This window comes from Ailuropoda melanoleuca, chromosome 10, assembly GCF_002007445.2.
Source record: "Ailuropoda melanoleuca isolate Jingjing chromosome 10, ASM200744v2, whole genome shotgun sequence".
Lineage (NCBI taxonomy): Eukaryota > Metazoa > Chordata > Mammalia > Carnivora > Ursidae > Ailuropoda > Ailuropoda melanoleuca.
Window position 1 is genome coordinate 53,204,092 of NC_048227.1, and position 16,458 is coordinate 53,220,549.

General features: G+C 32.8%; 1 pseudogene; it reads left to right on the forward strand.

Annotated features, from left to right (window-relative positions):
* The first annotated feature begins 5,786 nt into the window (after positions 1 to 5,786).
* The window catches only part of LOC100477258, a 34,567-nt pseudogene continuing 23,895 nt past the window's right edge, over positions 5,787 to 16,458 (forward strand).

Here is a 16,458-nt window from a genome sequence, read left to right on the forward strand (position 1 = left end):
ATACGCAACTAATGAAGCATCAAACTTTACATCAGAATCAGGGGATGTACTGTATGGTGATTAACATAATAAAATAAAATAAAATTAAAAAAAAATAAAATTATGAATGAAAGGGAAGAGATCACAACCAACACCACGGAAATAGAAACAATCATTAGAAACTATTATCAACAACAATATGCCAATAAATTAAACAACCTGGAAGAAATGGATGCCTTCCTGGAAACCTATAAACTACCAAGACGGAAACAGGAAGAAATTGATTATCTAAACAGACTGATTAATCATGAAGAGATTGAAGCAGTGATCAAAAATCTCCCCAAAAACAAGAATCCAGGGCCTGACAGATTCCCTGGGGAATTCTACCAAACATTCAAAGAAGAAATAATACTTATTCTCCTGAATCTGTTTCAAAAAATAGAAACAGAAGGAAAACTACCAAACTCATTCTATGAGGCCAGTATTACCTTGATCCCCAAACACGGCAAAGAACCCATCAAAAAGGAAAATTACAGACCGATATCCCTGATGAATATGGATGCCAAAATTCTCAACAAGATCCTAGCTAATAGGATCCAACAGTACATTAAAAGGATTATCCATCAGGACCAAGTGGGATACATCCCTGGGATGCAAGGGTGGTTCAACTTTCTCAAAATGATCAGTGTGATAGATCATATCAACAAGAAAAGAGTCAATAACCATATGATCCTCTCAATTGATGCAGAAAAAGCATTTGACAAAATAAAGCATTCTTTCCCGATTAAAACCCTTCAGAGTGTAGGGATAGAGGGTACATTCCTCAATTTCATAAAAACCATCTATGAAAAGCCTACAGTGAATATCATTTGCAATGGGGAAAAGCTGAGAGCCTTTCCCTTAAGATCAGGAACACGACAAGGATGCCCACTCTCACCATTATTGTTCAACATAGTACTAGAAGTCCTAGCAACAGCAATCAGACAACAAAAAATAATAAAAGGTATCCAAACTGGCAAAGAAGAAGTCAAACTCTCTCTCTTTGCAGATGACATGATGCTTTATACGGAAAACCCAAAGACTTCACCCCCAATTATTAGAACTCATACAACAACTCAGTAATGTGGCAGGATACAAAATCAATGCTCAGAAATCAGTTGCATTTCTATACACGAACAGTGAGACTGAAGAAAGAGAAATTAGGGAATTAATTCCATTTTATAATAGCACCAAAAACCGTAAGATATTTTGGAATAAACTTAACCAGACAGGTAAAGGATCTATTGGACAGCTATATACAGAAGAATGAAACTTGACCACTCCCTCACACCATACACAAAGATAAACTCCAAATGGATGAAAGACCTCAATGTGAGACAGGAATCCATCAAAATCATAGAGGAGAACACAGGCTATAACCTCTCTGACATCAGCCACAGCACCTTCTTTCATGACACATCTCCAAAGGCAAGGGAAACAAAAGAAAAAATGAACTTGTGGGACCTCATCAAGATAAAAAGTTTCTGCACAGCAAAGGAAACAGTCATCAAAACAAAGAGGCAATACACAAAATGGGAGAAGATATTTGCAAATGAAACTACAGATAAAAGGCTGGTATCCAAGATATATAAAGAACTTCTCAAACTCAATACATGAGAAACAATCAAATCGTAAAATGGGCAGAAGATATGAACAGACACTTTTCCAATGAAGACATACAAATGGCTAACAGACACATGAAAACGTGTTCAAAATCATTAGCCATCAGGGAAATTCAAATCAAAACCACACTGAGATACCACCTTACCCCAGTTAGAATGGAAAAATTGACAAGGCAAGAAACAACAAATGTTGGAGAGGATGTGGAGAAAGGGGATCCCTCTTACACTGTTGTTGAGAATGCAAGTTGGTACAGCCACTTTGGAAAAAGGTGTGGAGGTCCCTCAGAAAGTTAAAAATAGAGCTACCCTATGACCCAGCTATTGCACTCCTGGGTATTTACCCCAAAGATACAGACGTAGTGAAGAGAAGGGCCATGTGTACCCCAATGTTCATAGCAGCACTGTCCACAATAGCTAAACTCTGGAAGGATCCGAGATGCCCTTCAACAGATGAATGGATCAAGAAGATGTGGTCCATATAGACAGTGGAATATTACTCAGCCATCAGAAAGAACGATTACCCAACATTTGCAGCAACATGGATGGGACTGGAGGAGATTATGCTACGTGAAATAAGTCAAGCAAAGAAAGACAATTATCATATGGTTTCACTCATTTGTGGAACATAAGGAATAGCAGGGAGATCAGTAGGAGAAAGAAGGGAACAATGAAGGGGGGGTAAACAGAAGGGGGAATGCACCACGAGATACTATGGACTCTGGGAAACAAACTGAGGGTTTCAGAGGGGAGGGGGTTGGGGGATGGGTTAGCCGGTGATGGGTATTAAGGGAGGGCATGTATTGCATGGAGCACTGGGTATTATATGCAAACAATGAATCATGGAACACTACATCAAAAACTAATGATGTACTGGATGGTGACTAACAGAACATAATAAAAGTTTTTTAAAAAAAGGAGTATATCTTAAGAACAGTGTAGATTTGAACTACCAAATACCTAAAACCATGTTATATAGAAAAACTAAAGTCAAAATATATCATCACTTTACACCTGATTTAGCCCAGATTATTCATTTGGTTTTAAGTAGTTTGTTTGTTTGTTTGCTTGTTTGTTTTTTCAAGAACAAAATAGACACTTTTTAGGTGGAGAGGATAAACTACCTTTGGAATTTAATTATCTCTTTTTCCTCTAACTAGTCAATGTTAAAGTAAACCATTCTTTCAAAATTCACTTAAAAGCCTTCAAAGTATTGACTCAAAAATTTTCTTTTAGTTCTGTATTCTTAGGTTATGTTAATTTGAAATGTGTTAAATTTGTATATTTAAAGCCTAAGGCATCATAATTGTCTTCACAACAAAAAAGATTTTTGTATTGATGTATTGTTTTGACATGTTATAATCTCAGTCTTTCACTGACTGAGCAATAGACTCCACAAAAACCTCATATCTAGCTTTGGTTTTACATTTTTTCAGTACTGATTTAATATATTTCGTTCTAGGATTTTGCATATTGCATATGACCAGTGAAAACTGTCAACCATCTAAGAGATTATTATTTAATTTCTTTATAATTTTACTATTTTGCTTGTTTATTATTCAATTTTTTGCTATTTGGCATCTACCTACTAAAATAAAAGAGTATAACTATTAAAAAACCTATTATTGGAATAGGTCTTGGTGAATTAAAATAAAATTAATATTGTCAGTATTAAATAAATAATATTTCATAACCATGAATAACAACAACAGCCACAGTAAAGCATTTAGAGTGAATAATGTCTGGAAATTTTTAGAATATTTGATATTAACAGAAAATAAGTCAAAGTAAAGACTCAATTTGATCTGTGAAGTGTTCCTAAGAGACTGATCCCTATTTATAAAATAGGTATATATGACTTCAGTTTTACCATTTTGAGTTTATATATTTTATCATGCCTCTTTGTTAAGACTTAACTTCTCATCACTAACAGTACTACTGATGGCACTTTGACATTAGTCGGCCATATTCATCCACAGATAAAAATGTTAAGAATTAAATTAGAAGATAATTTAGTTAATAAAAAGTATGGTATAATAAGATCTGTATTTTATTTGGAAACATTTTGTAAAGTCATTGAATGTGGGACTTTCTCAATCCAAATTTTAGACTCACACCTATTCTCATTCTACACTCTTCCTCAGTTATTTTATGCACATTTGGGCTTCACAGACCATTTGCATAAAGATTTTATACACACTATGTTGTTAATCCACATCCTTTCACTCAAAAGCACCTAGAAAACTACATGATTGAAATCAATGATGTTGTGTGAGTTCAAAATGCATTTTAAAACCTTTCATTTTAAACAATCAAATAGAAATAACATTTAAATAAGTATGCCATCGTGGCCTGTTTGTATAATTTTCGCTTTTAGAGATTCAAGTTCCTCATAATTAGAGATGAACAATTTGTCAAATGTAATGCTTTCTGAACATTATTAAAGGGACTGAGAATATTGTTTTGAGATTAACCTTAATAATTCCAAAAGTGAAGTATGTTTTCAGGATCTGCAAAAATATGTCACTTGCAATGAATAAATAATTTTCTAATATTATTTTCTTTGTAATATTTTCTTCAAGTAATAAACAGTAAATAAAAGATAACTGAGTAGTCAAAATATACACACAAAAAGTTTAAAATATTTTGCTCTATTTATTATTAAATGAGAAAATATAATTCTAGGGAATAAGATTCTAGGTTATGGATCTTCAAAAAACAATACAAGTATTTGTACATGTATGACAAATAGCAGATTAACTGACTAAAAGAATCCTTCCAGTTTATTCGTTTTTTCTATCCCCAACTATGAACAATGGTTATAATTTTTTAAAGATTTCAGAAGGGATGATTTTAATGACTAGTGTGGCTACCAGTGTTTGGATGTGTCAAGAATGTTAAGCTGACATGAAAGATTATTTTTTCTACTAAATTGTGATTTAGAGAATTATTTTAAAAAGCTCTTATTTTATTAATCGATATTTTTTTAAACACACGTATTAATATTTGTAAGGAAAATAAACTTACGTTAGTTCCAAAAAATTTACTGACATTCTTTTCTCAATCTATTTTATTTCGTTTACTTATATTTCTGTATTTCTCTTAATCTTTGATAATGTATTTTTTTTTATTTTGACCTTTTTAAAGACTGTATCAACTATTTTAAAATAAAATACTTCTAGCATAAATTAGTGAGCTATGACATATTGAATGTCTATTTTATATTATTATTTAATAATCAATTTTATGTCAGTATTTTGGAATTTTATTCTTGTCCTCTGGGAAGACAAGAAGAAATCACTCATATTTTCACTACTATTGTAAGTCATATTGACATAAAAAGTTATAAAACCTGCATATTGTAAGAAAATTCAAATACAACAGAATACTGTAAAATATCTTAAAAGTTTATCCTCCCCTCCCTCCTTTTTCAACAATATACCCTGTGCAAACAAAATTTCTTAGATATATTTCTATAAAAAATGAATATGTAGGAAGATCGGTAGGAGAAGAAAGGGAAGAAGAAAGGGGGGGGGTAAACAGAAGGGGGAATGAACCATGACAGACTATGGACTCTGGGAAACAAACTGAGAGCTTCAGAGGGGAGGGGGGGGGAATGGGATAGGCTGGTGATGGGTATTAAGGAGGGCACGTATTGCATGGTGCACTGGGTGTTATACACAAGTAATGAATCATGGAACTTTACATCAAAAACTAGGGATGTTCTGTATGGTGACTAACATAATATAATAAAAAATATTAAAAAAATGAATATGCTAGCTTAGTTATACTAGTTTATTTATTTATGCTATTTTATACCATTTATTTTCATAAAAGGAAATATGCTATGGAAATTGATTAGCACATTGTGTTTATGTGTTTTATATCTTAGAAATAATTTTATATCAGAATTTAATTGTTAGCCTCATTATTTTAAATAGAGAAGGGTATTTAGGGTTTTTTTTTTAACAGTGATGAAAAACATCTCTGTACATGCATTTATTAATTTTGTAAGTGAATCCATAGGTTTATTTTCTACAACAAAATAATTAATATTTCCATTTTGACACACATTGTCAAGTGTAATTGATTATAGTATTGTTCTAAATATTCATGGCTGTCCCTATAAATCTTGTCCTAATCCCTAAGATGACAGGTGAATATGAGAGATATGGACCTCAGGTTTTAGAAAAATTTCAAGAAGGGTGAGTTACAACTGGTGAAGTAGGGAATGCTGTGGCAGCTTAAAAGTTGCTGAGGGGGCTGACCTAGTTTTAAGGTTAGAAAAGACATCCCTTATGATGTGATATTTATGATTAGTTCAAAGAATGAGTACGAATAAAATAAAATAAGGAACAGTCAAATTCATGTTACCCTTAAGAGATACACAGTGATTGCAGAATCAACCTTTTATTTATACACAATCACAAAAAAACAGTGAATATGACTAATATCCTACATACATTTTTCCAAGCAAATAATATTTCCATGGGCTTTTTAGATCAACTCCTGCTCAATATCTCTTAAAAGAATGTCCCTAATTTTTAAATAATACTTTGTAAAGCTTAAAAAATGGTAAACCATTTAAAATTCCTCAACTAGTGCATAAAGTCATAAAAAAGGGAAAGTTTGCTAGGTTGTAAGAATAAGACACAAAATGACAGCTCAGGCCTGTCTAGCTTTTGCTATATTTAAAGTTCATCTTGTAAACCAAGTTGAAAAACATGTTCAATTTGTGTTTGAAAAGAAAGAGAATAAAAAACATAATCCCTGAGTTTGGAGAATTATAAAACATAAAGTCTTTTAAGAAAATTGGTCCTATAACCAAGATTCATACAGCTATGTTGACTTGACAGTTTGTATAATAAAATGAAAATACTTTACCAAAAATTATGTTTACATTATGCAAGCAACTTAACACTTTGAAACGACTGAGTTCATTTTCTGCCAACTTAAAATACAGCTGTTATAATGTTTATCCAGAGCTCATTTGAAAGCTTCTACTGAAGGAGCTAGAATGTGTGTGTGTATATATATGAACGACTTACTAGAAGTAGGCAGAGGGTCTCGTTCCTTTACTTCATACAGTGACTCTCTAGTAAATGTTTTATATGCCAGATACTTAGATACCTAATGAAATTTCTGAAATTTGACTCATCTTTTCTTCTTGAAGAATGTATTAAAAAAATAAAGCTCAAATAAAGGGGAAGTTTAGAAGCAAAGTTACATTAATAAATAACTCAGTCTTTTGGTGAAAGTTTTAAAAAAAGGAAGAGAACTCATTTACTTGAACAGAATATCAAGCACTATTTTCTCAATTACAATACACAAGGTAGGTGTTAGCTTTGATAATATTTTAGAACACATTGTTCAAAATTTAATATCAGTTAGAATATAAAAAATTCAGGCATAAGAGGTTACTTGGTATTTTCAAATTACCATTTACTTAATTCTAGCTGCACATCGGGCAAGAAAATAATTTGGTAATATTTTTTTTTCAGATTACTACATAGAAAATGGTTTTATATCCCTTCTACATTCTATTCCAACAATACTACACAATTGCCAACTATCTATAAATAATTAGGTGTGCATGAACATACACATACACACAGCCCCATCTCCACATTAAACACAAATATTAAGGTGAAATATACTGATATATCCCTATCACATATAAGGTGTTCCGAAACCATCTCCTTAATATTAAAGACTGTTAGCATGCTTGTTTTAGTCAGAATTAAACTTTAATACAATAAGACCTAGAAATTACTTTTACATAAATTTTCCATTTTATCTTTCAGCATTCTCATAAATACTTTCTCTTTTTACAAGGCTTAAACATTTAATCTATTTATGGTACCTTAGTATAAATACTATTAAGATGTTTCAACACAATTCAGAAAAAATAAAATTCAAACTTTTCCTTTGGTGGAGTCCAACTTATTACCAAAATTTGAAAAAGTAATATGACACTGCCTAGAAATTTTGTCTGAGAGTTTTACTGAAGTTTATATTATTTGATTAGTTTCTTTCTTTCACTATGATTATATAAAAAACTTCTAGCAGTGATAAAACAGTAAGAATGAGTCTCAAGAGAATTTGTAGAAATAGAACTATGGAATTAAGAAAGGAAATTTGGAAAAGAACTGGTTTATTATTTTACCCAAAGAAAACACTCCTTCACAAAATCTCAAATAGGTCTATTTCAATATAATTTTTGTAAGACTTGGAGACCGTACGAAGTATTCTCTCATCTTGAAAACATTTGGAGTACAGAATAACTAAATTTTTAGAATGTGTGCTTATTAAGTACAAATAAATCCCATGGGTTATTTTTGCTTAAACGAGATGTCATTAAGAGAAAATAATGCCTAATACCTTATGGATTACATATATATGAAAAAGCTATGAAATACTGAAGTATATTAGAAAATATTAATAAGTATAAGAATGTATATGAAAAAATGCAGAACTCAAGAAGTGAAGATACATCTTCTGATTTTTTTTCCTTTAGGAGACTATTAAAAAATAATAAAATGAAGCCAGGATGCATGTCTTTCTGAAAAAGCAATATTATCTTCAATAATACAATATGTGAGCATATTATGAAAAAATAGTGTAACAGGTGAGAAATCAAAACATCAGGGAAAACAAAAGTACAGTACTCAAGCATAAAAATAAGAACATTTATAAGACTATAAATTTAGGGATAAAGAAAGAAGTATCTTTATAAAGATTATACAAGCAGAACAGTTAATAAGGCCTTGAGGGGGAGATAAAGAAGGCATTTGAGTTAATGCCCAAGCTTCACACTGGTAAAATTGAGAATAATGGAGTTAGGAAGAGTGGAAGGGTGCTTAGCAGAAAATTTCAAAAGTCTGACCTAGTCACATTGAGTTTTAGATGGCAACAGAACATACCAGAAGATGTCATGGGTAAAGGTACAGATAGTGAATTGAATAAAGCAGAACATGTCATGGGTTGAGAGACCCATGGAACTGGAATTGATTGGATGATAATTGAAGACATGGGAAAAGATACAGACCAGTGGTAAGAGAATAGAAGAGAATATGAAAGGACAAAAAATGGTAAATAGATTATGTAGAGTGAGTAAAATATAGAAATCGCTGGGTAAGTTGCTGATATTATAACTAAAAAGAGAAAGGGAATCCTTTTTACAGTGAACAGATATCCGACATTTTTGAAATGGAGTAAGAAGATTAAGAAGATTTATAGGATTTCAAGTTGGAAAAATATAGAGATATGATGACGACAACAAAGTACTGACAATTAGTACTCATATCTCGAGTAGGTATATGGAAGGAGGTTGACAGCCTGGGAATATATAAAAAACACAGACCAGTTAATTTCATAAGGGCAGTAGCTACCATACAAAAGGAGTCTTAAATGAAGACACTGGCTAAAAGTGGGTTGTAAGAGGTCACGACGAGAATTGGATGACTGAAAGCCTAGGTACTTTTGTAAATTGCCTCTTCGGGGACCAGATATAAAGAAGATAATAGCAGTTAGAAAGAAAAGACATGCTTTGCAGCTGCAAAATCAAAGCAAGACTGACAAGAGGGGAAAAAATGATGAGAGTGATAGAAAAAGAAGAGGCTGCGTGTTCAAGGATAGATGCCACATAAAGGTAAATGAATTTACTTCTGAAGTTTAAAAATACTGAAAACTTTTCTTAAGAAATCTCTTCTCTGTGACCATGTTATTACTACATCTATGTTTATTCACAGCTTGACATCTGTTTATATTTTCAAGATAATGAAAAGAAAACCCCCTGCCTATGCCAAACCACACTGTCTTTTCTCTTTCTCTCTCTTCAAAAGAAATAGCTGAAAGAAGTAAAGCCAATGATTCTTAGAGAAAAAAATTCAGCCAAAAGTACCTTTATTAAATAGGAGTACCAAAAAATCAGTACAGAGCATTGTTGAGACCAAAAGAAATTTGTACAAAGGAAAACTTTTGGCTTGCTTTCTCTTTCTTTCTTCTTTCTTTCTTTCTTTCTTTCTTTCTTTCTTTCTTTCTTTCTTTCTTTCTCTTTCTTTCTTCTTTTGATCTAAATAATGAACAATGTGTTCGGTAATTTAAAGTTTAATTTTACTGAATTTTTATTTAGAATATTTATAAATCAAAGTATTTTCAGAGAATAACGCATCATGTCCCTTAGACAGTTAGCATTTCTCCACTTTCTTCACACCCACCAACCGAAGCAATAATCCTAATTTATATAATTTGTCCAATCAGTCCATGACCCCACACACCTTCTTCCCCATTTCTCATCTCTTTGTACTTTCTGAAACTGCCCTCCCAAACCAACAGACTACTTACTCTATGTCAAGGCTCTCTCCTCTTTCCTGCAGTAAATTAATCCTAAATCTTCCCCGAGGAAATTGCTTCCTTGCAATCTCCTCAGATGATGAGTACTTAGATTCATGAGGCTCCTCAGAGATGGGATTTGTCCTTACTCCTTCTTGATCCCTGTTACTTCACCACAGTTATAAGATAACAAAACCAGTTCTGTTGCATGCTGAGACCTTCAGCTACATGACCACTTTCTATTCTACATTTTGCCTTCTCCATTCTTTCTTGCCATATACTACTGTCCACCACATCCATTGAACCCTGGTTCAGCTTTCTTCTTCACCTCAAGCCCTGTCATTGTTTTAGGGGACTCCAAATCCCAAAGCCTTCTCTGTCAATCTCTTCACAACCTTATTTCAATTGACCTAATTTCTGCCATTTTAGTAACCCATTCCTACAGTCAAAATTTAGGTCACAATCGCAATAGTACTGACCATTTTACTTTCTTTCAATAAATGACTCCTCTGTTACTGTCACTTCCTTCCTACCTAATGAGATAGCCATGGCCTATCATTTCAGCAACATATCTTCACCAGTATCCTAAACTCCCTTGCCCCTCTAAATTTGGTTGCATTTGTTTAATAAAACTTCAACTTTTGATGAATCCAAATATTTCCCCCCCGATGGCTCATTTAAGGTAATCAAAGTACCAGATAGGTTCCTTAATGCTTATTTCATCTTTTAAGATTTTACATTAACAAAGAGAAATTCTGGGTTCCGTTCTTATCTCTGATAGATATAACCTTGGTTAAGTCATTCTACTCTGAGTTTCAGATTTCTAATATATAAACCCAGACTCCTATTATCTCAAGAATTTTTGAGATTTATGTGACTATCAAATGTGATAATGCATGTGGAAACTCGTAAGAAAAAATTTATTTGTACAATTTCAAGTTGTACAGTGTGGGAGGGATAATGATTCAGCCCTCTAATACCTGGTGCCAGGTAGCCACTCAGCAGAATCACTTTTGCTTAGTGTTGATATAACACCATACATCTCAATTAGTTGATTCCACAGATAGCCCCATGTAACTGGTGTAGGTCCTATCAGAATGTCTTAGGTATAATGAGAAAACTAGGAATGGGAAAACAGCATGGTTCTAAATATAGTGGAATACTGTCTACTCCAATATTGCACATAGCTGTTCTACATGATTTGATTAGTTTGGAGTAGGTGATCTTAAATATTTTCTATTTATTTAGAGTCATACTTGAGAAAAATTGATTGAAATAAACAAACTGAGTAGGACTGTCAGCATAGGATAACTATAGACAGGACAAGGTAGTTGACTTCAGATGTGATCCATAGGTTACATATCAATTTTTCCAACTGCCTCAAAATCAATGTACCTCTTAGGAATCCAGGAAAAATATTCACTACTTCTTAGATAGATGATGCCAGGCTGTTGTTTGTATATATCTTAAGCCTGTCACCTATTAAAAATAAAATAAAAATATTTGATAGTATGTACAGAGAATTCTGAATATTTATTATTCAGAGTTACAGTATCACTCCGTTATAAGGGATAAAAGATTTTACTTCTTCAAATACTTAAAATTATACCACTATGTAATAAACATGACTCAAGAGAACTATATCCTTACAAACCAAAAAAAATAAAATTCTTTCCTATAGATATCTCCCACTTAAAGTAAAACAAATCTGCAAACTTTTGTATTCAAAAGAGAGGTAGCCAAGTTCAGGGGAAAGAGTCTTTATAAAGATGACCCCGGTTTACTCCTAGATTTGCCCGTGAGAAGTCATGTGACCTTAGGCATTTTCTTTAACTTCTCTGAACTTCAGTTTCATCATCTATGACATGGAGACAGAAAACTCCTACAACATAGAGTTGTGAAGATTAAATTAGTCAGAAGAGTTGTAGTGTTTAGCACATAGCAAGCAGTCAATAATTGCGAGGTATTACTATGAAGCAAAATTAGAAAACATTTTCAAAAAAATTCAATTCTCTTAGTGTATTTATTTATAAAATTACTTTTTTTGAGAGAGAGAGAGAGAGAGCATGTGCAGTGAACGGGAAAAGGGCAAAGGGAGAGGGCGAGAGAGAATCTTAAGCAGGCTCCACGCTCAGCATGAGCTGAACCTGAATCAAGAGTTGGACACTTAACCAACTGAGCCACCTAGGTGTCCCTTATAAAATTACCTTTTTAATTTTGTTTACACTGATAATTTATGAGCTTCACCATTCATTTATTTACTTATTTCTTCCTCAACCTATTTTGCAGCATAAAATGTGATAAGTACTTGCTCAGAGTTGAATTTATCATAGTAAAATGCTCATACTCCCTTACCCAGAAGGAACTCAGAATGCTCCCAGTAGGGAAGATAAACAGATTAACACACTCATCCAATACAGAATGATGGAAGATTTGACAGCCCTCCTTGTAGGATGCTTTGAGACCTACACCAGCACCTCAGCCTTATTTTGACCTTAAAATCGTATTAGAGGAACTGATTATAGTAAAACTAATCCTTAAAAAAAAGATGCGGGGTGGTGGACTGGATTTTAGAAAATAATACAGCATGTGTAGAGAAGTAAATTAAAAAATGAAATTCAAAGTTCCAGGAAACTAGAAGTTGAAACAAACAGGAAAAGAATTATGAAAGGTGATGTTAAAATGCAGATAGAGGTGGGGTTACAAAGTGGTCTTTCTATGTCATTTAAAGTTTTTTCAACTTAATGTGTGAACAGAGAAACACTGACATGTTTTAAACATAGTTTGTTCATATTTTTGAGGGTCATTCTGGGTCTAAGACAGAGAATGGTTTCAAATGGGAACAATCTAGAACTTATTCTACCCAAGTATAGCTGGGATGGCGGAACTAATTAGAGCCTGTAAGTCATCTCTCTCTCTACCTAAGTCCTCTCCACATGCTATGTTAGCTTTCTCACAGCATGGTGGTCAGACTTCTTACATGAGTGTTCTAATAGATAGTAGAGACTGCTCTTAAGTCCAGGTCCTGGAAGCTGACACTTCTTCCATATTCTGTTGGTCAAAGCAGATACCAAACCTTACCCAGATGAAAGGTGAGGGATCATTGACCTTAACTCTTTATGGGTATATCAAAGAATTATTTTTGGCCATCTTTAATTTGCTACACCCATTATTGTTACTAATTTATTTAATGAGAATTGACAGAGAAAAAAAGTGATAGAACACCAGGGTAATTGTTAAGATTTCTAGCTATTGAAACTCCAAAAAGGAAAATGGTTCGAAAAGAAAAAAAAATGAATTCTATCTGGGTAACTGTCAGACTATTCAGGAGAGATAGACAACAGTTGCATTTGGATCTGGAGACCAGAAACTGGGAACTCCTTTGGAATTAGGCTTTAGAGTTACTCATCCACACATTATGCAAATGGCAACTGAAGATCTGACAGTGAAGATGAACATTCAGGGAAATCAGAGAGAACGGAGTAGGATCCTCGGAAAATGGTAGAAGAAACGGCCACATTTGTATGGTCAGAGAAAGAGAGGCCAGTGACATATACTGGAAAAGAGTAGTCAGGTATGTAGGTAGAAAGGGAAGAGAATCTGTTTCCACAAAACCCACAAAAAGACAGCATTTTTTTTTTTAAAGAGAGACATTCAATCATGTCTTGTGTTACTGAGAGAGTAACTGACAGTTTATATATATATTTTCCATTGTGTGTTGTTAAAGCAAAAATCTTAGTGAATTTAGTAAGTGCATGGTAGCAGTTCTCTAAGAAAAAGAAATCAGATCATAATGAGTTTAGGTAAGAATGAAAGTTGAAAAAAAAAGATAAAGATAAGAGAGATTCTTGAGAATGAGTGCTATTGTCAAGAATAAAAAAGAATGTTTTTATGTAAATTCATTTATCACATAAAAACATAAAAATACACAGCTTAATACATTCTAACAGAGTTAAGTGCTAATGGGGTGCCTGGGTGGCTCAGTCAGTCCAACTCTTTATTTTGGCTCAGGTCATGATCTCAGGGTCCTGAGACAGAGCCCTTCGTTGGGTACTGTGCTCAGCGGGGAGTCTGCTTCTCTCCCTTTTCCTCTCTCTCCCCACTTGCGCACTCACGCATGCTCTCTCTCTCAAATACATTTAATAAATACATAAATAAATAAATCTTTAAGACAAAGTGAGCACTAGTGTAATGTACACCCAGATAAGAAAGCTATCAGATGCTATAAACCTCCCACTCATACCCTTTGCTTTATTCCAGTCATATATTTCTCCAAAAGTAACCACAATCTTGACTTCTAACATCATAGACTAGTTTGCCTGGTTTTGAATTTTATGTAAATGGAATCACAAAGCATATATTCATCTGCATCTGGATTCTTTTACAAAATACTGTGTTTGAGAGATCCATCCATTTTGTTGCATGTAGTTAACTGCATTTATTCTCATTGCTATTGGTTTGTAGTATAGATAAGTGTATTTTGAAGAAAAAAATTAGAAGTTCTCTCATGTTCTGAAATCATAATAAATAATTCTGTATAACTTTACACAGTGAAAAATGCCTGTGATACAGAATAGCAAACCTGGTAATAGTTTCAAATATATATGAAAAGATGATGTATTATAGAGAAGGCATTGCAAACCAGTGGAAATAAGATTAAATGTTCAATAAGTGATGCTGAAAGAATTGGTTTTCCATATGGCAACAAAATAAAATACTGTTATACACACACACAAAAAATATTTAGGTAAATCAAAAGCCTAATAGGAAAGGTAACATTTTAAAATACCGTATTTTATAATAAACAATAATTTTTTTTAATTTTATTTATTTATTTGACAGAGATAGAGACAGCCAAAGAGAGAGGGAACACAAGCAGGGGGAGTGGGAGAGGAAGAAGCAGGCTCATAGTGGAGGAGCCTGATGTGGGGCTTGATCCCAAATGCTGGGATCACGCCCTGAGCCGAAGGCAGACGCTTAACCGCTGTGCCACCCAGGAGCCCCTATAATAAACAATAATTTCTTAAACAACATAAAGAAATAGGCAAGAATAAAATACTGATATAATTACATTAAATTTCAAAAATAGACACAATAATAAAACTTAACAAGGATAACACAGGTTCAAATAATACATCTGTAATCCATATAACCAACAGAAGTTAGTATCCTGTAATTATATATACAGCCCAAAAGAAATCAAGTGAGTAAGAAAAGTCCAAAGGGAATGTAAACAACATGATAATCATGATTAACAAAGGTTCCTCCAGCTGTCAATAAAAATTTGAAAACATGTTCATCCTATCACCAGTGGACTAAACACTACCAAATTCAGGTTCTGATTGTCTGATGAAGGAAGGACAGGAACGTTATTAGGGAGAGGGGTGTATAGGTCTTGACTACTAAATAAACCATGTCACATATTTAATTATAAGTATTTAAGTATGGAAAATGATAGCATTTGATAGAACTGAGTAATAGGTACACTTCTTCACATAGTTTTTCTTTTTGGTATATTTCTATATGACTTAAAAATTTTATATTATAAGTTATTAAAATTATTTCTGGTTTGCTTGATTTTAAATGAAAGATAACAGTATATGTATAAATACTGATTTGAATAAACCAGAAGAAAGACAGAAGATACAATTGAGAGATATATTAATTAGAATGCAATTTCCCTGAAAAATATAGGGAATTTCAAAGATATTTTCCTTGAAAATTGTAGGGTATCTTCCTTTATTGTGGATCTGGGTTAAGAAAATTAATTAATGACAGAGATTAAGATGTATTTTAAATTGGAACTAAGTTTGGAACCTGAGAATGTTATCATGTTTGGGAAAAGTTCATTTTAAAAGTCAGCTATGTGTTTGGACATATTTTTCTTTTTAATTTTATTATGGTTTCAGTTTCATTTTAAATATTATATTATATAAATGTATAAATGCTATGTATATTTGGTCCATCAATATTTTCTTATAATTTTGTGACTTGAGAAAAGTGAAAAAGTTGTAGGATGTCTGACAAATTTTTGTAGTAAACATTTTAAATGTTAGACCTTCAAAATACTTGAAGTTTCTTTAAAGTGCCCTCTTAGAGGTTTCTCTTTTAACATTTTAGACACATTTGGCTTTTCTAAAGCTAGGTATCAAGACAAAGAGATCCCGCAGAACATGTGATATCCAATCCGTCACAGAAGGCTTTGCTGCCATTTCTAAGAAATCTCCCTTTTTGGGTATGATCTTTCCTAGAATAGAAAAAGATTTCAGCCAGAATACAACCTGCAATAGAATGTCATTTTACCATTCCAGAATTACTTATAAGTCTCATTAGAGTTATATCTGTTTCTGTATGAATAGTAAATATGATATAAATTTTCATGCAAGTAAGAAAGTATGAGTAATCAAATAAATTCATTATAATGAATATTTTAAAGGTAAAAACATAGAAAATATGCTTTATTTCCTTAAGATGAACAGATTTGTAG